The sequence below is a fragment of the Astatotilapia calliptera genome, unplaced genomic scaffold (assembly GCF_900246225.1).
Source record: "Astatotilapia calliptera unplaced genomic scaffold, fAstCal1.2 U_scaffold_213, whole genome shotgun sequence".
Lineage (NCBI taxonomy): Eukaryota > Metazoa > Chordata > Actinopteri > Cichliformes > Cichlidae > Astatotilapia > Astatotilapia calliptera.
The window spans coordinates 1-23,899 of NW_020535745.1; the positions used below are offsets into that span (position 1 = coordinate 1).

Here is a 23,899-nt window from a genome sequence, read left to right on the forward strand (position 1 = left end):
GTGTATGTGCTTACAGACACACACAATCCATCTATCTCCCGTGAACACTCCCACTAAATCCTTGGCAGCAGACAGTGACCACCCTCTTTTCTTTCCTGCCCCCCTCTCGAGCAACCCCTTCTCAAATTCAAGATCAACTGGCTATGACATCATGTCTGGTTGCCGGGGGTAACGAGACGGCCAGGACGTGACTTCTATAGGGGCCGAAACTCTCTGTTGCTCTGTTCCCTCCATTTCCCCTCTCGCCTTGCCCTGCTGGTATCTAGTTTCTCGTCTCGCCTGGATGTAGCACCCAACGTTTGCCACTAGAGGGAGGACAAAGCCCAGCGCTGGTCCTGAGCCGCCACAGGCTCGTTTTTAGAGATCTTTGTTTTTGATTGATCTTTTAGTTTTAAGTGACCATTATCTTTCATGTCACTGCAGAGCACGTGTAAAGTTGGTGTGTGTTTTAGCTACCATGAAAGTAAAACCATATTTAGACAATTTGTCCTAGTCGTACAGAACATTCACTTTTCTATGACACCAGAGTTTTTTTATTTTCTTGTTTTTTTATATTTTTTTTGTTTTTATGGTTTAGGCCTAATGAAACCAAAGACATAGCGGTAAGTAATATTTTTGACAACAATGTGTTGGCAACAGTTTGGGGAATCCGATATTTTGCTACACACAGAGCCAGATCCATGAAGAAATAGTTTTAATGTGAATTAACTTCACTTGGCGTTAAGGGGAACTCTGACTGCAAGTCTTTATTGCCTGAATTCAGTGCTTTAACTCACAATAATGGCCTTGTGGTTAAAGAGCAGAGGCAGTTAGAGGAGCAGATTAATACCCACGGATCTTGAACCTGATGTTTAACAATTAAATACAGTTTGTATGTGATGTTCGCGTGTCCACACAGTTTGGCCACATGATGTGTGCAAAGTTCAACTTCCAAGAAAATAGAAACAACTTAGAGTTAAGCAACATAAACATTTCATCAGCAAAGAAAACGTTTATGAAGTGATGGAACAAAAAGAGATGAACAGTGAAGCAATGAAGGGTAAAGAGCAGAGTATAATGAGCGGAGGGGCAGAAATGGAAAGGGAGAAAAGAGAGAGAACAGAGGGCAGAGAAACAAGGGAGGAGATCAGCAAAGCAGTTTCAGATGGTTTCCATGTGTCGACGAGTGGAGCTGAGCTGGCTCCAGGCGGGTGTGGTTGGACATTAATGAGAAAAGTACTGGTGGTAATGGAGGAGGCACATGAATGAGGTGCAGGGTGGTGAAGGGGAGGAAGAAAGAAGGTGAGAGAAGGAGAAAGTAAAAGGCAGAGAGTGAGCAAAGTGTGGTAAAGCTAAAAGGACGGAGAAAGAGAAGTAGGAAAAAAAAGGGGGGGCAAGAGGAGGGAAAGGAAAGGAAGCAAGTAGAGAAAAAAAAAGCTGTGAGTAAAGGAGCCTGAAGGGTAGGCTCCATGTGTGCCAAATAAACAGTTGAGCACATATGGTAAACCACACACGTACTGTAAAATACAGATGTACAAATGCACACATTGATGGCGAGCTGTGGGATGGTGCGAGAGAAGAGGTGGAGGAAACCGTGCAGCAGGTTTCAGGCAGTGAGGGAATAAGAAATATTTTGGCGTACATCCACGCAGTTAATAAGTTTCCAGAGTTTGACCAGTAATTGCAGCGAAAACAGCTGAGTTTCCTCCTCACTCTCCTACAAAGCGAGAAAAACTGCCAGTATATCACCCAACTCCTACCTGTGTCTGCTGCGGGATGTTCAGAAAGTTGTTGTCCCGTGATCCGATGCCGACAAACCTGTTGGGAGCTGTGGCGCCTGGCGTGGAGTATGCTACGGAAACAGAAGGAGGACAGAAAATCATCAGTGCCAACTAAACAGCTAGCACTGCAACCTCTCATGGAGTCTTAACTGGAAAGGTGCAAATTCTGCGAAGTAAATGTGTACACTCATTTTATGAAAGTACCAGTGAAGAAAGGTGTTCTACTTTCATGACTGTAAGCTAAACCGAATGTAGCTACCTGCTTGTTTAGCTTAGCATAGCATTAAAACTGACCATAGCTGGATAAAATGTGATGAATGTAGCCACGGTGACACCACTTATTGGGTTGTAAAGCACTCTTTAAAGCTCCAACAATATCTTTTTGTCTGCTCCCATGTGTTGTTGTTTTTCTTTTAGAAACAAGTGACTACACACGGCTGAGCATAGAGTGCTAGCTTATCAGGTAACGCTAGCAAGAACGCCTTGGCTAGCAAGCGGCACCCATTAATATTAAATTTCTCTCTATCTGTTTAATTCTTAATGACTTTTAAAAAGAGTACAATTCACTCTTCATTTAATAATTATAAAATAAAGACAGGACCCATTTTTTTTCAAGACTAAGGAACATGGACATCTATGGGTTTAGCTTGTTTTTGGAGTCAGTTGTTTTCTGGCATTTTAGTGTTGACTTTATTATGCGTTTGTTTGTTTTGTTTGTTTGTTTTATCTCTGCAGGTTGATACTTGACTAAATAGCTAGCCACAATCCAAAGTTAGCAGAACCCCTGGAGCCAAAAAAACTAAACAAAAACAAAACATAGCCATACCTGTTGAAAACCGAGATTCTAAATTAAGCAAACTGACGTTACTTCATGTGATTGAGCGATTTAAATGTTTTAAACTTTTTCTTCTTCTAACTTTGGCCAAAAAGCAAATCATTGTAAATGGTCATTGCTTCAACATGAAATGGCATATATTAAACCTAATAGATTTTAGGAAACAGGCGCTTGCTTCTACCGAAAGTACAGCTATACATCATTGAGGTCATTAAGACCCCATGGAAATCTGGCATGCAAACTCAGATCTCCCCGGGTGATTAAGGATAACTTGATAAACTTCGTTGGAAGCGATTATGCACACTGAAATTCTGACACTGAGGAGTCAGGGACATTTAAAACCCAGTGGCATCAACGTCTCTGACAAATTTAGGGCAGTTTGAGGTACCCTACGGACTCCAGAATCTGAATCTCACTGAGGCATTCAGAGATGTAGTGTGTAGACTTGTGCATACGTGTGTCTGTTTGAGTGGAGGAAAGGGAGGACAAGAATGAGAGACGGAAGGAAGATAGATATACATCCATGTGTTTCTAAGAATTGGAATAACATAGATAACGACATAGAAGACTTTGAGACGCTGACTGGGGGTAAAACAAAAACACTATATTTGAAGGAGAGCTAAAACAAACAAAAAAGTGCTCCATCCAGTGCCCCTCCTACCACCAGGTGAGAGAATGTACTGTATGACTGACAAAAATTTAAATGCACACCCTGTTCTTGCTCTCTAACAACTACCATGCAACAAAAGAAGCTAAAGCAAAAGAGGTACCAGTAAGTTATTCCATAAGGTGTCCCAATCTCTACTGGAATGTTCTTGGAGTCCATATAAATTAACTGCCCTAAATTTGTGCCCTTTCATAAGCAACAATAAGTTAAAAATAAAAATCTTCTTACGAGGTTTAGCGATGTGCCCAGAGAAGGAAGAAAAGAGGATTTAGAAGTAGAAGAAGTGGAGCGGTGATGTAGCTTTCTCACACCAGGCCACGCAAAATGGGGTTCAACATGTAGAGCTCCTGAAACTCATGGGACCTAATACAGAACCCTGATGAATGCCACCCAAGTCCATAATGAAGACTACTTTGAGCCAAACCTTTGATGGCCTTGATCTACTCTATTGTGCTCCACAGTATATTCTGTGCTTGCTGTTATTGCCTTCCACGGGGCTAGGGAAGATGCGATGCTGGATAACAATGATGGGGCGAAGTTGGAGGAAGAACACTGAACAAAGGTCCTTTGCCTGGAGAGGGTTGGGATTTTCTGATTGTTTTTTTATATTCTTTTTTTTGGTGTTGGTTTTGGTTTGAGAACGGTCTCTGCGGGGTCACTTACACGGAGATGCGGGCGAGGAGAGTCCGCCGTCAGGGGGCGTGCTGTTGGGTTTAGAGTCGGGCATGGGAAGGGGCACTGGCGGGCCACTGGGGGAGGTGGAGGCAGCAAGAAGGAGCCTGGCATTTTGCTCTGGCCGCTCCCGTTTGGCTGCAGACAACACAAATAGGGTCAGGAGGGCGACATGCGACAATCCGCAGACACGGAATGAAAACAGGACGCAGCTTGGGAGGCCAGGTCCAAAAAAATATCCATGACGGCGGGAGGAGGAGTGGGAGGGGGGGAGCGATGGGTGGAAGGAGGAAGAGGAGGAGGGTGGGAAACAACAACCAAAGGAATGATGTATGTGGACGGCATCTTTCATGAAGGTGTGAAAAATAATAATCACCACAGGGTTTGAAAGGAGTAGGAGTTGGAGCTAAAGGTGAGAGGTTCCACAGGGGTGGTCCGTGTCGGGTGGAGGAGGAGTGGAGGAGGGAAGTGAGCAAACTGTTTGACTGGGTTCGTCCAGAAGATGGCAAGAAATCAAAACCATGGAAGGATACTCTTCTACACAAGCACAACACCACCAACAACAGCAGCACCAACAACCAAAACTTCAACTAAAATCAGAACGGCTAAGAATGAAACAGAAACACGATGACACAACACAGGGCGGGGATGCTTGACTTGAAGTGTGCCGTGACTGATTCATTCTCGTGCTGATGGTATAATTTCTGAGGGGTTGGGTGGAGCAAGAAGAAAGAAATAAAAAGAGGAGGAGGGGGAACGTCAGGGTCTGAAAGAGGAAACGGCAAAATGACATCGACAAGACAGTACAAAGATTTGTAGACCAGCTGAGTAAAACGAATGTGACGTGTGCTGTATTTGTGTCGCCGTGGGTATATTTTCCCTATAATGTAGGTGGACACATCGTCAAAGAAGCTCTCTGCCATTCCTAGTTTATTCAAAGTAATAGTATAATGGTTCATTCATTGATTTCAAATTTAGGGCCATAGTTACAGTTAACTAGCTTTTAGACTTTTGAATATGTCATTAGAATTCCAAATGAGGTATGATTAACGATGTGCAACTACACAAATTTCCAAATTAAGACAAAAAGAAAGAGATTTGTATACGTCTATTCAAGCTGCTCAAATTCTCACCTGTAAATCTATTAACTAGTTAACTCAAGCACCAAAAATGACAGATGAAGGATTAAAACTAAAACAAGCACTATTCTTGAATATGTATCACATCTGTCAGTCACATGATCCGAGAAAAAAAGCAAAAACCAACAGAACTCAGGGAATAATGTGCATACCTCTCATTTGGTGAACCTGACATCATGTTACGTTATAATTAACTGAGAAAGACGAGCCACAAACACAGATTCATTATGCACACAGCTTCCGTATGCTGCACTGTTTCACTAACATACGGTGGTCCCTCGCTATAACGGCTTCAGCTTTCGCGGTCTCCGCTGTTTCACGGATTTTTTTGTGTGCAATTTTGCCGGATTCTTTTTTTTTTTTTTTTTTACAGCGCATTGTGTCTGCATCCTGATTGGCTGCAGACCCATTGTCAATCAATCTCGTGCATGTCTCCTGCACAGTACAGAACGCGTTCAGCTTGTCAAATTTACATAAATCATGTTTACTTTCATTGGTGGCGGGTCTTACCTGCCCAGCGGGCCTGCCCTGAGCCAATCGGCAAGACAAACTGCACAAATTCCTTCAGGGGATCCTGTCCAGGGTGGTGGTGATAGCGGATGGTTGGGTGGGTGAAGTAGGGGCTAGACTGCTGGATGATGGAGGGAGATGGGAAGTGCAGGGCCGAGGCTGAAGCACGGGGGCTCCCTGTAAACACAGACGTTTGGTATTAGAGGAAACACGAGCAGAGGAAGAGCGGGACACGAACCGCTGAGTTTTCTAAAACATTCTTACAGTTGGGAGAGATGAACTGAGCAACCATCAAATGATAGCAAGAATATCACATCGCAACTGGAAACAATAAAACTTAAATCTGGTTTTAAGATGAAAGGAACTCGGTTTTTCTAGGAAAAGCTAATTTCGAGTTAATAGGTATTGTATGCATTGCTTTATTTTTTATGACTCCTCCAGTAAACCCCTTACAGCTTTATTGAAGAAATTTATATGAAACGCTGCATCCAGATGAACACAATGACTTTTCGGAAAGAGATTTTTACACACGCATATTCACATCTGAACACTTCACTGAGACAATGTAACAATTTAGGGCAACGCCGTTCAGACTGCACACACTTCTAAATGGGCACAAATTCAGCAGATAAAAGCGCTGCATTTTGAAATCAGATCAAAAGCCTGTTAAAAAACACAAAGAGATCATTGAGGAGTGTCTTATATTAGCCTGTCTTAAATGCCTGCGCTCCTGTGTGCTGTTTTTGAGGGTGTGATTCACTGGCGTTGATGCATTTGGCATTTACATACTAAAGCTTTTTTATCTGACACATTTTGTTTCTAAGACAGAATTAATCTGTAAATACTCTCTAAATCTGAGTTAATATTTTTTCTGCTAATGGCTTGTGAGCTTTATATCTGTGTATGTGCACGACAGGTGCGGAGATGCAAAATATAACTGCATTCTGTGGCTAATAAGCTTACAGAAACAAAAACATTCTGTTTTTTCACCAAAGAAAATAGTGAAACTCACACCAAACAGATGAAATATATGTCTGAGGTGCGAAAGGGGAGCAGTTGGTTGAGCCCTACCACACCGAGCACAAAGCCCTCCCTGTCAGACTTATATCCATTACTAAATCTCCTTGTTTTGTATTAGTAGCCTGTTCTCTTAGCTGTGCCAGTTTAACACCCACCCCCATCCCATACAGGCCCCCCAGCTGCCCACGTTGGGCTGCCAATGCTCTTTAGTGCTTGCATCTTATACAATTGTGTGTGAGTGCACTTCATAAGGGTGCCAACCTGCTGCATTACCCCCCCAGACAAGGGCCTATGCTTCAGGGCCAGCAGCACCTTGCTTCCATGCCAGGCTGGCCTGCTCCCAAGTGAAGCAGTCGCCTGCTCCTTAGTCGCATACTAATCCATTAGACACTGGGTGAAGGCCAAATGCTGGGGGTATGGGAGTATGGATGGGGTGGTGGTGGCCCCTTCATACTTTCCACCTTCTTTTGATTCCCATCATATTTGCCTTTAAAACTGGCAAAGCCCAACGAGCCCTTCACTGATACCACCTGACATGTCAAGAGGTAATTAAGAATGTTTAAGATATTAAAATATTGCTAAATAAATTCATTATAATCCTTCTTATACAGTTGAAATATCCGTGTTTGCTTAGTTTCAACCGTGCTATGCTAATATCCAGGGGTGGTAGAAGCTGGACATTTAAACCAAACGGTCACTACTTGAAGGCTAATATTTATCAGCTGTTTAAAACGTTTCCTTTACTTTCAGCTAATGGTGGAAACAATTTATTCATTTCTTTTAGATAACAGATATACATTTTGTAGGTATTCCACTCATTATTGCACTACTTTAGCTAACTATTTTACAACGTCAGCCAACTAATCTTGTTACTTTCAGCTAGCTGTGTAAGAATTTAATCTGTCATTTCAGAAACATGTATTTAGCTTTGTGTAATTTTTTCAACATTTAGAAATGATTTTGAGCTCTTCCAGCATTTTAGACATTCCTGCTAGCTAAGTGTTTCAAATACTTTTTGAACTGTACATCCAAACTGTCTGTTACATACACTATAATTTGTTTGGTTCATCTGCTAACTAGCACATGGTCCTTCAATACAAACACAGATTTTTTTATATAGGGAATTTGCAAAAAACAGTGGAACCATGGCTGACGTGGCTGAAAGGGAGAGACCCATGAAAGCCACCCTTTAGCACCGTTGCTGCTATGAACAGCTGGGCCCTGCAATGCTCCTTATTCCCACTTTCAATCCTTTAAATCTCTTGGATCTTGTCTTTTACGTAGAATAACAACAATGCTGATGATGTGGTAACCACTTTCAAACTAGCATGGCAGCATTCCCAGTGTGCACGCTGCCACAGTTTGTATAAAAAAAACAAATCCCAAAGTGTGTAACTTAGAACCTCTGGCCACCGCAAGGATGGGATATTGTATACATGTGTGCACGATGGTGTGAACACTAACAGTGCATGTATGTGTGTGTGGAGACTGGATTTGCTGTAGTCACATCTCAAGAGGTTCTGTCAACAAGCGCTGAGTAGGGTTTAATGACATGGCGGTCAACCTCACATCTGCTCAGTGACTAAAAAATCCTTTGATGTAGCGCAAGCACAAGGGTAATTATCTCCAGTGAGCTCCTTTACTTTGTGAATTTAGAAAAGTACATAAAAAAGAGAAAGTCTCTAATTTGATCTGTACTGGTAAAAAATTATGATTTCTGTATTTATATTTGGAAGCTCTTTAGCTCCACGTGTAAATAAAGTGGCAGGGTTTAAAGATTGATCTGGTACACAGTAGCTCAGACTCAAAACATCACTTTGTGGCCGTGCTAGTTTGAATTACGTGTTCACCTGGACTTCCCAAACTGGAAAGGGAAGCAAATCAATAGGAATTTCAAGAAAAAACCCGTAACGTGACTAGTTGACTAATTAAAGGTCATGAAGCAAAAATGATTTGAATGAATGACTGATTTCCTTCCTGTCTGGAATGATACATATTCACTACTGTTACCACTAAGTATCAGTATGACCTTGCAGCTTGCAGATTTTGATAAAAGGACCCCGTTTAAGACAAAACAAAACGGGAATTTATCAAATTGTTACAAACCAACAGTGAGTTTGGGGATCTGAGACCATGGCAGTTGCGCAGTTGGCGTCATTACCGTCAGACATTAAAAGGAAATGTTTAAGACCAACAAATAGAAGCTGAGATAGTGACTTTAGTTTGTACTAATGAGGGAAGCTCTAGACCCCATAACTCAACAGCGTCTTTCAGAACCCACTCTTCAAGTAATTCTGACTTTCTGGTAAAAATGTAAAGCGTTCAGCCAGGATGAGATAACCTGTTGGCCCATTATGAAGTCATCGAGGTCTTTTTGCCCAACGAGTCAAACTTGTTTCAGAGCTAGAAAATAAAAATGCAACAATTCTACTTCTACAGTTCTTGGACTGTACTAGGGCAGCTTTGCATCTTTTACAGTTTGAAGTAATGCTTATTCTTTTTTGCTGAGCCTGGTCATAGCCTAAGTCGACCTGCCTTCATTTCCCCCTTGATTGGCTGCCAGGAGGCTCGAACACGACTAGGTGAGGTTTGCTTTGCTCACAGCCAAAGCTGTGACATCATGCAGAGCCAAGAGTTACGTGGTATTTAGAAAGCCTGAAGCCTTGGCCTTTGGCTCACAGGGATTAGTCGTGCCGTACACTTACCTCATTCAATTTGAAATTTTGTCCATGTTTATTCGTGAGAAAATCTGAATTTGGACCCCCCCCCCCCCAAAAAAAAACAAAGAAACAAACAAACAAAATCCTAACAATAGCTTCTTTATTCATTACTCATTTCCACCTGTGGTCCTGAGACTGGTTTGCCATCCAGGAGTCTTGAAATGAATACTGGGAGTGGATGGGTAAGAGGAAGCTTGTTTTATTCATGTAAACTCTTGACTGATCTGACAGAACAGGTTGCAATATCCACCAAATCCTCTAAGAGGACAGAGGCAATCTACAGAAGAGTACAACTAACAGCCATCCACCACCAGACAGAACTAGAGAAGCCACACACCACACCCAGAAACCCTGCAAGCTCCATCACCGGGCAAGACCTGCACCCTACGCAGGTAGGAGGAGGCAGAAGAGGACGAGGCACAGACCCACAGAGTTACCTGCCAGCTTCCCAGCCACTCCCATCTCCCAAAGACAACGCCCCCAGCTCTAAACCACAGAGGGGTAGGGTGGGGGATGGGGGCACTGAAAAAGTGAGAAGTGGGTAGGAGGAGATGGTGAGGAGGGGGAGAGGAAGGGGTTGGGGCGATCAGGGGGGGATCGGGAGCTGGGTTGGTCTCACCTGGTCTCACTCCCGCCAGCATTGGCAGTGGGTGGTGGGTGAACGCCATGCGGGGGGACCTCGTCTGGGAGGACAGGGCGCTGAAATCGAATTTCCCCGGCTTCTTAAGTGAACCAGGCGACGAGAGTCCTGGCAAAAAGGGGATCAACAAAATGGCAGAACAGAGACGAGGTTTTAATCAAACATGGCTCCTTTTCTTACTTTGACTCTACTCAAAAAAGAAAAAGAAATTTATCAGACTTTGTCAGATTTGATTACAAGAATCAAATGATTATGATCGACTGAAATCAATGGATTGATCGACTGATTCATTCATTGATTTGTTTGATTGGCTTAACATACAGATGGGTCCTCACAACCTGTCTATTCTGTGTCTGTACAGTCAGCGGGCTGTACCGTGTCTGGGGGGCTGAGGGCAGGGTCCGGTGAGAGGCCATGGTTCGAAGCAGCGGGGGTTCAGAGCAAAGGGAGGTGACGGGAGAGGGGAAGGGGTGGGTCGGGTTCAGGTCGAGAGGCTGGGGGCACAGCGTCAGGACAGAGGAGAGCTGGGAATGCAATAGCAGTTCAACTATGGTCACCACTGAGTGTATGAACAACACAGCAATCCCCCTGCTTACTTTAACCACTGAAATCTAATCAAACGGTCTCCTTTGTGAGGCGCAAACTACCCGACTAATCCCACACGACAACGCTCTCAGAGCCCGGCGTCGCTACAGAGAACTTCAGGAACGCAGTCAACAAACATGCCAACCAACCTACTCACTGCACTTGTCAGGATGCCTCTTTAAGAATGAATGGGATTCTGGATGGCCTCATATCTGGGGCAGACTGTGCTTTCGATTCAATGCCAGCATGAGCTGTGCAACTACATATAGCTGCAGACGAGCATGCCAGAACATACATCAATGGATCCTCTGATGTAGTGCCCTTCTGCATATCTGACTGTCAGGTATTTTAATGTTACTGACTTATAGTATTTCATAAAGACGTGCTTGAACTTATATACACACACACAGACGCGCGCACACACACAAGCTGCTCAGGCTGGGTGGTAAGCACCGGGCGAACTGCCAGTAAAGGCTAGATGGGCAGAGCTGTAGAAAGATGGAAGAAGTTAAGCAGGAGCGGAGCGGTGACGGCATGGCCGGCACACACAGACAAACATATTAAAGTTTCCCCCCTTGTCTATAAATGTCGGCCGAGGCTAAAAGCCTGCATGAAATATCCCTTAGTTTGGCAAAAAGGGGCACACAAAGTATAGGCCCAGCTCACCAGCGGACCAGAAACAATGGCCAAAAGTGTGAGAGCTACAGATAAAAGAGGCTCTCTTCTGTGATCAAGGCCTTGTGTGGTGGGTGCTGAGGGAATTTATTTTGATGTATGGTAATCCAAAGGCAACAATGTTCAGACTTTCTGGGTTTGAGGAATGGTGCCAATGGTGTATCTGACCTCTGCGTGGAACCGCAATGTTTGAATATAAGCTGAAATAAAACTCTGGAAAGAAAAAAATCCATAAAACAGAGAATAATGAGGAAGTTAAAGTACAGAAAAGTACATCAGCATGGACCACAGAGCTCATTAACTTTTCCTCTGGAAACATGCGGAGCTCGTGTTTTGCTTCAACATTTGGTTGAAAGAATAGAGCGATAAACAACCTTGGCGAGAAGGACGCCCGTAAACTACTAAGCGACACAATATTCACACATATAAAACAAACACACTCGAATAAAGACGTGGATCATTTCAACACGGCCCGAGAGATGTGGAAATAGATTTTATGAGCTGAGCTTATAAAGTCTAACACAGCAGATTTCTAAACAGCTTTTCTTAAATGCTAAACTGGGAAATGTTTTATCACTATTTAGCCACAATGCTCACAGGCACCACGGGTGCAGCTGTGCTTGTGTGGGCACCTATAAGCACAGAAAAAGGTGGGCGCTGGCACTTATGTTCAGATAGGCACGTCACGTGACTTCACGAGTAGGTGGGAGGAGCGGACACGGCGAGGAGGGTGAGATGCACTTTATTCACCGATAGATTTATGAGACAAATATCATCCATCTGGTGATGCTTTCTTGGGGCATATTACAACCAATTTACAGCTAGTACAGTAAAGCTGCAATCTACTGTTAACAGACTGTGGAATATTCAGCAATCAGCCAGAACTTTCAAATCACTGGCAAGTGAAGTGAGTACATTTATAATGCCATTAAAATGTAATATTATGCTGGAAAACTTTGGATGATGTCATACATGTGGCTGTTACTTTGACATGCATTACCCACCACGACGTTGATCCAGACCAAGCCCACCCTTTCCCTCGTGATGACTACTGTACTCCCTGCTGGCAGGCAGCAATGCCTGCCAAACTCCTCACGAATGGCTCAAGAAACGTAAGAGCTCAAATTTTCAAGCCTCCAAAGTCTTAAAATTGTAAAATGACAGAGCATCACAGCACCCAATGAGGTCCCCTGTCCATACCCCAACAGGTCAGAGCTGTTTGGCATGTTAGGCAGATGGTTTTAGTTTTGTGGCAAATCTCAAGGAGTAGTACGTAAGGATGTACCCAATGATGAGCGGTGCTCAGGAGACGTGCAGAATCAATCAGGCTCTGGAGTATCTTTGAAGGAGTCGAGACCACAGATACGGCTCCATGTTCAGATTTTTTTTATTTGAGGGTTTAAATTGTAATAAAATACTATTTGGGAGTATCAGAGATGTCACTGTCGTAGCACCGTGAGCATGTGTCTTTTTTATTTCACACATCAAATGAGCAGCTGCGCAGGATTTCTTGCAGCAGCAACCTGAAAGCAGCTGACCACCACAAACAGCAGCGTTTCTGTTTTGATGTAATTTTCATTTTTATTATCCTTTGAAAACGTCTCCCATCCACGATTGGTTTCAACGTAATGGAAATAAAAGGACATGATATGCCTAATTTTGACTAATATCTGATACTTGTGGGCATTTTTGTGTAGATGCAAGTTTAAATAATGGTTTTAGCAGGGCTCTGTCTCTTCACAGGTTATCTGCAGCCATGTTCAGCTGAACGGGTTAAACAGGGATGGCTCTCTGTAGATCAGCTCTAGTCTTTGGCTGGAAGTCTTAGAAAATGTTCATTTCTCTGGTTCTGCATTGGTTTAGCTAATTTTATAAAATGAATTTGTAACTTCTGAGTTCTTCAACTTTCTCCCCCCCCACACACACACACACACACACACACACATGAAAAGACATAATTTAAATGGTGTTAAAGCCACAGAGACTGAATGTAAACATGCTGTGTATTCAATGCTTCCCTGCAGCAAAGCCTGTTTGGCTGCAGTTCCTCTGTTGGACGTATAGGCAAGACTCTGTGCTGCCACATCCCAACTTTAATTATAACCAGCTTATTATGCACAAACAGCCTTAAATTATACATATTGTTTTTAGTCTCTGTGATATTCCCTAATTAGTCGCTATCTTGCTGAAATATCTATCTATGCGGCTTCTCAGTGAGGAGCAGCAAATGAGGCCCAGATGCCAATGAAAGCTTTGTCTGATAAAGCTAACAGAAGTTACTCTGATCTCTCTCTTAATCTGTGCGTGAGAGAGCGCGTGTGTGTCTGCACATATGCACGCACGCACACATACACAGTTGTTTGTTCTACGTTATTTCTGTGTCCTGCTCCTGGCACGCTGCGCTAACAGACTGGCAGCCAATTGCTCCCATGACCCTGTAGTCTTGCCATGCTAACAAGCTGGCGACCACACAAACCCCCTAACTGTCACAGAACTGGTCCACTAGCATGTGCGCGCGCACAACAGAGAGACGACAGATCTCGTGCACTCCTCGTTCAGGTAAGCGAGGAACAACAGTGTACATCAGCAGAGCAAAGCACCTCATTATACTCGCTGCCACGCGCAACATTAGCGCTCGTAAACACTAAGATTCAGCGCAAGGACACCTCCGCAAGACAGCCACACACATGACGATTTAATGCCCAGATAATTAGCTTGTAATCTCTGTCAAAATCACAAATACACGGGAAACCCACCCCCTCCTTCCCTTACTGAAAGGCTGATAGTGGGCTTTCCCACCACTGAGCAGCAGCAGCAAGCAGGCAGAAGGAGAGAGCGGAGCAGAGCTGAGCGGGAGACAGCGGACTTAATGATGAATTACATGATCACCTGCTATGCCTCAGAGCTTTTCATTCAGGTAGAGAATCACCTTCTGAGCACGCAGAGGCGGAGACTCTCCCCTTTCCTTCCCCCCACCCCCCTCCCCCTGTCCTCCGCCCCTCTTCTCCTCTCCACATCTCTCACTCCCAACACCACCACCACCATCACCAGAACAGATGTCTGCTGTAACCCAGTAGCTCCCTTCGCTGTAGACACATGGAGGCGCCATCTGGACCGGAACGCTGCTCCTCTCCAGATTGGGGAGCGTGCTTATGTGTGTGTGAATGTAAATCAGAGAAGGCGCTTAAATTTAGTTTTCTGTGCGCGTACGCATGTGTCTGCATGTCATTTGTAAATGTGCGCGTTAGTGAGTAAGCATGTCTCGCAGACAGAAGGCGCCTTGTGCATTGATGACACACCTGAGTGCCTTTAGTCTTGTTTGTTTGGGTCGTATGTTGTTTTTCCTGCGCTGTCTTTCAGAGATGGTTGAGTCAGGCCTACAGCAGGTGGGACGCCACTCAACAGCTCTGTCTAAACAACCGGCAGGACGAAGCAGCAAACCCCCATTCACACACCCCGCTCCTCCTTCTTTGTGTCTTTCAGTGCTTGCTTTCTCTCTCCGGGCTCAACAACAAAATTACAACACCCAAGGCACTCAGCTGAACGCCGCTGACAAACTCATACCACCTCGCAAACTCGGTTTGCAGTCTGTGGTTTTTCAGATATGATAATGCACCTAATTGCATATGTAGACTAGGGTTTACATCAGTATAAGAGCATTCAGACATGTTCTCAATGCCACAGAGACGTCTTTATCCTCCTAGACATCACATTTCTTTCACAGATTTACATCTTTAATGCAGACAGGCGGAAGATGTTATGGAGCTACTGGGCTACCAAAAGGCTTTGGTGAACCCACAATGGACAACAGGCAGACATCTGGTAGAAACACAACCCCACCCAGCAGCAGCATAGCCAGAGAACAGGACACAAACAGAGGGATGAAGAGAAGAGAAGAGAGGGACAAATGAAAAATAACCCAGATTCGCTCTGAGAGCTCACAGATTTGAAGAAAGGACAGAAAGAGATGTACACAAGCTGAGGGTGGTGTGAGCGGAGGTAGAGCATGTATACATGAACACAGTATAATGTTTAATGTTGTTTCTAACCATGGTAAGGAAACTGCACTCCATCGCTCTCATGCTTAATCTTCCTCTCCTGCACACTGGCCAAATGGTGCTGCACTGAAAGGCCAAACAGGGGAGAAGGGAAGAGTTAACAATGGAAGAGGGGAGGAGAGAAAAAGAGACATCGAAAGAGATGGAAAGAATGAGAGAGAGAGAAACAGGGCTGGTTAAATAATAGGCAATAGGGGATTTTAATGTTATAGAGTGCAGCAAGTGTCTATAAAATAGTTACATCATTACTGTTGGCAGTATTAAAATGGCAGCATGTGAGTGGGAGGGACGGAGAATACATGAAAATTTAGCAATTTAACAAAATCCCCAAAGCCAAATACGACACCCAAGAGATATATGTTAAGTCTATTGAAAATACATTTGACGTGATCACCATCATGATGGGTTAACAGTGCGGTTACCCAAAGAGTGAGTGGCTATGACTTCAGCATGTGAATGGGTGGTTGGAGTAGTGCCGCTCAGGATTTTGGTATAACTTTTAGGTATCTGGAGAATACTCAAAAATGAGAAATTCAACATTTTGGGAAATAAGCAAAATACTGATGGATGATAAAACTGGTGGCCTTCTGATGTCTGTATTATAAGTCAGCATTGAAGCAGCCAGCTCCTGGTTAGCTTAATGTTGTCTCAGTAAAAAATAAATAGATAAAAGAACAGCTAGCTCGGCTCTAGTCAACCAACAGCTCTGAGATTCACAAATGAATATAAAGAAACAAAACAGAGAGAAGAGCAATTTGCCCTCATGGCCCTTTACAAGCCAGTTAGCCTATCACAAAACAAAGAACAAACACTTATTCTCATTTAATAACCTCGAGATAAACTGAAGCAAGAAACACAATGGTGTCATGTGACAGTAGCCCATCAGTCACATGACCAATTAGTCTCTGCACTGCATTAGCTAACTGGCTGCTAGCACAGCTTCCTCTTTGCTGTGCAATAATGTAAATTGCTGTATTTCCCAAAATCTCAAAGTACTCCTTAGGAACACCACATGCAACATTACAGTCATTACAGTGGGTTTACTTTAAGTTAGATTTGTAAAGGACTCGGTTACACCCACTTGATAAAACAAAGTTGCTAAACATTTAGCAGATGATGTTTGTGTTTCGCAGTCTAATGCATGACACTCGCACACACGTGCACTCAGTCCTGGAGGTGAGCTTAATAGATGTTAGCTCTAATGCCGTAAAAACTAAATGTGTCCATCTCTGCAGCTATTCTCACAGTCAGACAACAAACACTAGACAGCAGGCTATCCTCAGTTTGTGTCTGATTGAAGGGGCAGTTCAGCCAGAACAAAAAGTTTTTTCTGTCTTTTATCCAATAGCTTCAGGATCAGCTTTCTTTCTGTATCCCATCACAACAGTGGTGTGATGTACATAAACCTTGTTTGTTTTGAAGAACTGGTACTGGAAAGACATTTTTCCTATTTCCAAACACAATTTTCAAATGCATTAAGCATTAGATGATGGCAGAATTTCCAGCGATGGAAATAAAAGACCTTGAAATTTCTGCAAATTCCCCCGAATCTCTACAAACTGTTTAGAGTAACTGAGAAAATGTGTTTTTTACTGGCTCTTTAAGTCCCTGCTGTATGTGAGAAATGATGCTTTGGTGGGGGTCCATTTAGGTATGGCATATAAGAGGATTAGAAGTTGAAAATGAAAGATGGTGCAAGTGGGGATGATGAGGGGGGGGCGAGTATTGAAGAGTCAAAATAGATGCAAGCGGGTATGATGGTGAAACATAATTAGCTTTAGCTTCTGGTCCATGTCAAGTCAGGAATTTAATATTTGTGGGACATTTGTGGGAAATACATCTTTTTGCCTCGTTGCTGAGAGTTATTTAGAGCGTTACCATTCTAATAGCTGCACAGTAAGTATGAGCAAAACACAGCAGGAAGTGGAGGGGCTAGTTTGGGCTTTGTCACATATGCACTGTTACAGGAGGAGACGATCATATTAAACATGGCTGTCTCAAATAACGAAGTCAGTGCCCAAACCTTCTGTTTATAAATCAGGAGAAAGGCGGCTTGCCTCATAATGTGAACGAACTGGGCGCTGCACCAAGGCCTAGATAACATCAGATAATAATGCTCATTTTGATGACCTCAGCTAGCAATGAGACCTTTTGCTGAAACCAGACTGCTTGTTTCCCTCTTTTAAAGTTACGCTAAGCTGACCAGCTGGTGCTTGCTTCTTGTTTACTCTACAGACATTACAATAGTATCAAACTACAGAAGCTAAACGTATTTCCCCAAATGTCAAATTGTTTTTTTAAGGCTTTACGATTCAAGGTGAAGCCAGTGTTTTAAAGTTTGCCTCTGAATTGATGTGGACCTCAGCACAGTTTCTGGATTGCGTGCAAAATCTGATGCAGCAGTTGCAGCGGGACTACCTGCATCCACATCATTAGGCCAGCCGCTGGACTGAGAGCTGCTGCCAGCCGCTGGGGAACGGCCCGAGTAGAAGACATCATCCACTGGGCTCTCCATCTCACTGTCGTCAATGGACTTGCGCTTGTTGGAGCTGGGAGAGGAAGGAGAAAGATTAGTAAAAGGGATTCATTATGAGAGCAATCTGAAGCAGGCCAGGGTTTCCCACTAAAAATAAATAGGCACAACTAATTAGTACAGGGGACACTGATAAATGTCATATCATCTTAAATCAAGGGAAATGAAACAAAGTCACCTTTTCTCTTCAGTTATCTACATTTTGTTTTCATATTATGTTACAGTCTTAAGGGACAAAGCAGCATAATTGGAGACAAACAAACACGAGGCCAGAATTTTAACAACATGCTGTGTCCACGCCGGCTCAAAGCAGCCGCGCGCTAGAAACTGCAAGCAGAAAGTGTGCCTGGTGATGTCGGAGCCTATTTTTGTGTGTGTTTGCACATTCCTACAAACACATACATCTGTGACCAATAAAATAAAAGGGGCTGTGAACGTACAGCGTGTGCGTATACGTGGGACAGCATGCGTGTGGCTTTTGTGTGATGCAGGGGTCTGTGCTACATTAGTATCAAGGGAGATATTCTGTAATGAGTGTAACTACCTCCGTGGGAGACTTGCATAAAGCTCCATTTCAGTCCTGCAGCGTAAGATGAGCGGGAGAGGACGGCAGAGGAGAGGGAAACAGACACAAACAAGGAACGGGTGACAGACAGATCGGTGGGAAATATGAGTGGGGACGAGGAGGGTTAGTGACGAGGAAGGAGAGAGAAAGATCACGATCAAAAAGCAGAGCAGGCTAAGCATTAGGAAACACAGTACAGAGGTTGGAGAATGAAGAATAGCAAGTGGCAGAATTAGATTTAGAAGGAGCGTTTCGAGTGCTTCGTGTGTACCTGGTGGAGGGGGTGGAGGTGATCGAGCGCCGCCCCAGGGTCACCTGGTTGATGTTGTAATAGCCGGGGCTGTCCAGGTCAGCCAGAGAGAAGTTGGGGCCTGTCGCTGTAGCCACAGGGGCTGAGGGGATGCACACAGAGGAAACAAGAGAAAGAGACACATCATAGAAAAAAACTAGAATTAAAAGCTGAAAGTGTGAGAGAGCCGTCGACTGCAGAAACAGTTCTTTGTTTAAGCTTCGCAGAAGATGATTCCTGATAACTCTGACGTTTCAGTAGCACTACAAATGTACTCATTTCAAAGTCTCTATAGCCTTACTAGTCCATTTTTGGAGACACTGACACGATTATGTTTACAGGACTTTGCTAAACTTCTATTCAACCTCGTAGGACCTGGTGTCCACATATGGGAACATCACATTTTGGGTTGTCTGGACCAGCGGTCCCCAACCTTTACGTTTCCCCAACCACAGACCGCTTTATGTCTGACCTTTAAGGTGTCGCAGATAAATACAACAAAATAAAACCAGTAGAGCTACCACAAAAAAGATTTATTCATGACACACAGGACACTGACTTAATGATAAACATGATAACAAAATAATGATAAAACCCTGAAGACCATAAATTTCACACTCGAGCCTCAACTCTCGGGCCCGGCACCAAACGACCCACGGACTGGTCCTGGTGCGTGGCCCGGGGGCTGGGGGCGGCTGGTCTAGACCGCAATACTAAATTTTGCTCTTTCAAAATTTGTTGTTTCTCATTTTGTTTGTGTACTCAGGAAAATGCTGCTGTGTTCAGTTTTGCACATCATTACTCAAATGTGACTTTTAGCGTTCTATCAAACACCATCGAGCCAGATAGCAAAGAGGAATTCAAAATGCACGTTCGGATCTTAGCAGGTTAATGTACGAGTGATATAATTATGCAAATCAATCCAGCTACTCAAAACTACTAGTTATAATAGGTTATAGAGTAATATACTTATAATAACATAAGTAACTATATACTAAGAATGAGAGGTGACAGTGGTTGACTCACTCTGCGACACACGGACCAGCTCGGCTACGTTCCACACACCCGAAGTAACAAAGCAGTCCTGGAAACTCAAGTTGCCTGGTTAAAGGGAGAAAGAGACATTTGTGAGTTACACTCTGAATGCACACACACACACACACACACACACACACACACACACACACACACACACCACACACACACACACACACACACACACACACACAGAAAGAGGCTGAAAAACACGTGTGGAAAGGCCTGTCACACTGCTGGTGTCATCCACTGGGCCCATGTGTTTTCTATAAGGTACAACAGGCCTTTGGTTTGGACGTGTTCACTTTCTTGACTGTTGACAGTCCAACATACACAACCAATCAGATCCAACAAGCGGCTGTAATCTCCACACAGACAGCTATGTAATGGATGATGCGCTGCGCATTGCGATCTTCATGTATATATCATGCGCACGCATAATAAAGTGCACATGTTTAATAAGAGGTACTGGAACACTGATATACACACGTCCTCGCACATCTGTCCTTTCAGTCTGTTGAGACTGTAACCAAAACCTTGATTATAACTTGTGTTGAAGTTTCACAACTACAGTCATCATTTCTTCTCAGTCGACTACACTGCGCTGTAGCCTGTGATGGGTTTTGTCAGTGGAACATTTTCTTAACAGTTCTTAGTTTCAACGTTACGATCATCTGACTGCTTGTCAGCTGTGTTAGTTTCCAGCACCGTGTCGCTTTTATCGACAATAACACGTATGAACAATACTCGACTTCAAATGAGCTACAACAAACCCTCGACGCTTGCTGCCTGACGATTGACCAATATGCTGACCCTTGGCCTAAATCTTAAATCTAACATTTTAGCCATCAACTCTTGATTTTGAGCACAAAGGCCTAAAAAGAGAAAAACAAACAAAAGAAACAAAATACTGTAAGATGCAAAATCACTTTAAGCTAGCAACGAGCCAGACAGCAGAACGTGCAGATAAATTTGCAGCTAACATAATAAACTGGACTGATATTTGTCAGGTGTCTAGAAACCTGATGACTGATAATGTTCTGGTATCAGCTGACAACAGGTAAGAACCTTGTTTTCACATAAGGAGCTTCATAAAAGTCTTTAAAAAAGGCTTTTATGAAGCTTAGTGAACTCACCTGATCTTTGATTCTTATTTTATTTAAACTGAATGTAAACAGCGAGGTAAGTGAAAATGTCTACACACGAAACACACCGTCACAGGTGAAAATGGTACAAACAAATTAAATGTGCTGCATTCTGAACTTCTGTTCCCCAAGTAAAGTTTAAGTATGCGACACTATGTTGTCCATGTCGTATTACGCTGTGTGTAAAGCGGATCGCTTTATGGCTCCGGGGCCGAATCCATTTTAAATCCACACCCTTCTCTCCCCCTTCCCTCTGTCTGTCCATCACTCCCCCCCACGCCTTCTCCCTTCGCCTCTCATTCTTTCATTCAGTTCTTTTCAGCCCTCCTTATTTCTTCTCCTCTCGCTCCTTCACTCCATCCCTGCCCGGGGTTAACCACAGCGGGGAGAGCGCATGAGGTCAGCGCTCAGCTTCGGCAGCGGCCATGTGGTTCCCATCTTCCAAGAACGTCAGTGTGATTTATGAGCGGCCTGCCACAAACCCAGCACAGCCCCCACGCTACAGCACCATCAGCTCGCCTTACCATAATAAACTTAGATCCAACTCTGCTGGGACGCACTTGCACAGGCACAGAGGCCCGCGTGTAGGGCTAATGCACATACATGTGCATGCATGACTGTATAGGTGTGACTGCGTGCAGGCACAGGTATGTTTTTTAATAATTGCACATGTAGAGTGAGATTAATGGAACGTGCACTTGTAAACCTACCGTTTGGTGGGGGCTTCACATCTGTGTCTCCTTGCTGGTTTGAGTTGTCTGATTGTCCTGATTGTTCTGCAGAGAGAGAGAAAAAGAAAGAAAGATGGTGAGTCAGGTGGACAGATGTCTGGACACTGACCAAGGTGAGGGGGCAGGTAAAGAACAGAGGAGTCTCCTGAGAAACTATATGGTAAACTCTTTTCACTGACAACGGACAGACGTGTTGAGATTAAAAAGGCAGATATTTGCACTCGGTCGAGGCTCAGAGTACCGTTAGTAGATTCTTATCTGGTCATTATCGTACTCACAGCCTTAGTGTATGTTTGGTAAAGTGCTACAAATCCCCCAAAACATTTTTAATGCCAACAATTAACTCAGCGTAGGTGTAATTTCTGGGTATTGATGCACCGTCTTTGCCATTTTTTTGAAAGACCTTCTAAAATATAGAATCTGAATACAGTGTAAACTGGCTCAAGTGTTCCTAAGAAACAAACCTCTGCTTCTGAGTCGCGGTTTTGAACGTGTGCGTTCCTGTATTCTGGGTACTGCTGTGTATAACTCAACTGTTTTTGTATCTTTGTTTCTTGCAATTACTCAAACTCACCATTCATGTTGGGCAGAGAGCTAATGGTCCCAAGAACTTTTAGAAATGCATCATTTGGAGTTGAATCACCTTAAAAAATCTTTTCTCTCTTTGTGTACCTAACTTTTCGGCGCTTGAATGTTTGCATGTGCACACAGCTACAAACACTAGGTAAAAAGTTAGGTAAAGTGACAGATGTGTCACCTCAACAGCCCACGCTGACTAGTCAAATGTGCACTTTGTCTGGATTGCATCTCCTGCATTGCTTCCATCTATAGGGACACGAAGGCGCTCAGAGAGTCGTCTGCTTCAGCTGCTTTTCTTTGGCTCGCTGGCTGCCATTCTTCTTCGGATGTGTAATGCACCCTTGTGGAGTTTTATGGTTGTATCATATATACCATTCAGGCCAATTACTCCAAAGCACTTAGCCTTTAAGGGCGTCTTGGGCCAAGACTCCCAATCCAAAACGTGGCCCCCTTGCAGCCACTACTAGGCCCCCCAATCTCAACATCTTCTAAACCCAAATCAGTGTCCTAATCTTGGGTGGCAGTGTTGCGTTACGTGCCAGCAAACTGGTGCACTATTCACCCTGTCGGTCGCGTGCCAAAAGCAGGAAAACAAAAAGAAACCCAAAGCACCTCATCGCTCTGGGAAGAGGGAAACACGAGGAAGAGCTTCTTTTCTTTCCTTCTCGCAACACTCGTCCTTCATTCTGCACAAGAGTCCATCTTCAGGTCTTTCTCCCTCAGTTCCTCTCACATTGGTTTTGTCTCTTTCTCTCTTGCGCGCTGTCGCTCTGTGGAATCCTGGCAGCCATCTTAGCGCTTGGCAGCCATCTTAGCTTTGGCGGTACCCATGCATTCCTGCTAGCTGACGGCACACCCACACACACACAGAAATAGACACACATGCTTGCAAAGCACACTCACTCTCAAACACAGCCCCAGTGGTCTTAAAGATAAAAAGACCTACGGAGGACGTGCGACGCTGATGGAGTAAAGGGACGCTTGTTTACAATCCTGTGAGTATCCTGTCGCCTACGCTAATAGGCCGTTAGAGTTCGACAGCTGATCACAAATATCAGACGCACTCGTAAAGCGACAGGAAGTGTGCAAAGGGGCAACACAAAGAGAGTCCTCCAAGGTAAACGAGGCGATGTTTGGAGGAAGCCTGAGGCCTTTCTCATCGCTGCAGCGCTCATCCCGACAAACCCTCAGCAAACAGTCAAAACCTCTGAAACCCGCATGCCTCAGAAAAATCTCTTGCCCTGTGTGACAGCATCCAAGCCCAAAATTCACTGCCTTGTTGTCATGACAACGTGGATGGCACACCACAGTCCCTAATGATGAGTGGTTGTTGAAGCCTGTGTGTGCATATGTGTCGCTGTTTGGCCTGGCAATTAGTTCGAATGAAGATAATAATATAGCTTCCTGGCATGCGCTCAATGTGTTGTTTTTGTTTAAGTATCTCTTGGCACAACGCAGAGCGGTGGCCGCACAGCCACTCTGTCACACGCCCTGCTTTACTGTATCAGGAGTTCTTCTGTTTAACTCTCCAGGCTCGGCTTTGAGAACTTTCCTGTTTCTCTTGTTAAATCACAGCGACATATACACCGAATTTCAAATGTAAATGAAGTGATTGCAACTACAATACAAGTTCTGAAACTTTAAACTGATTTTGAGGGTTTCCAGCAAATGAAGGGTGGCTTTCTATCCTTAAAACTTGTGCAATGTTTAACAACAGTTAGCAAATGAACCAAGGTTATCC

The 23,899-nt window shown here is 43.9% G+C and overlaps 1 pseudogene; it reads right to left on the bottom strand.

Moving 5' to 3' along the window:
* Positions 1-572: 572 nt before the first annotated feature.
* On the bottom strand, positions 573-21,766 carry LOC113017836 (nuclear factor 1 X-type-like; annotated as a pseudogene).
* Positions 21,767-23,899: the final 2,133 nt, after the last annotated feature.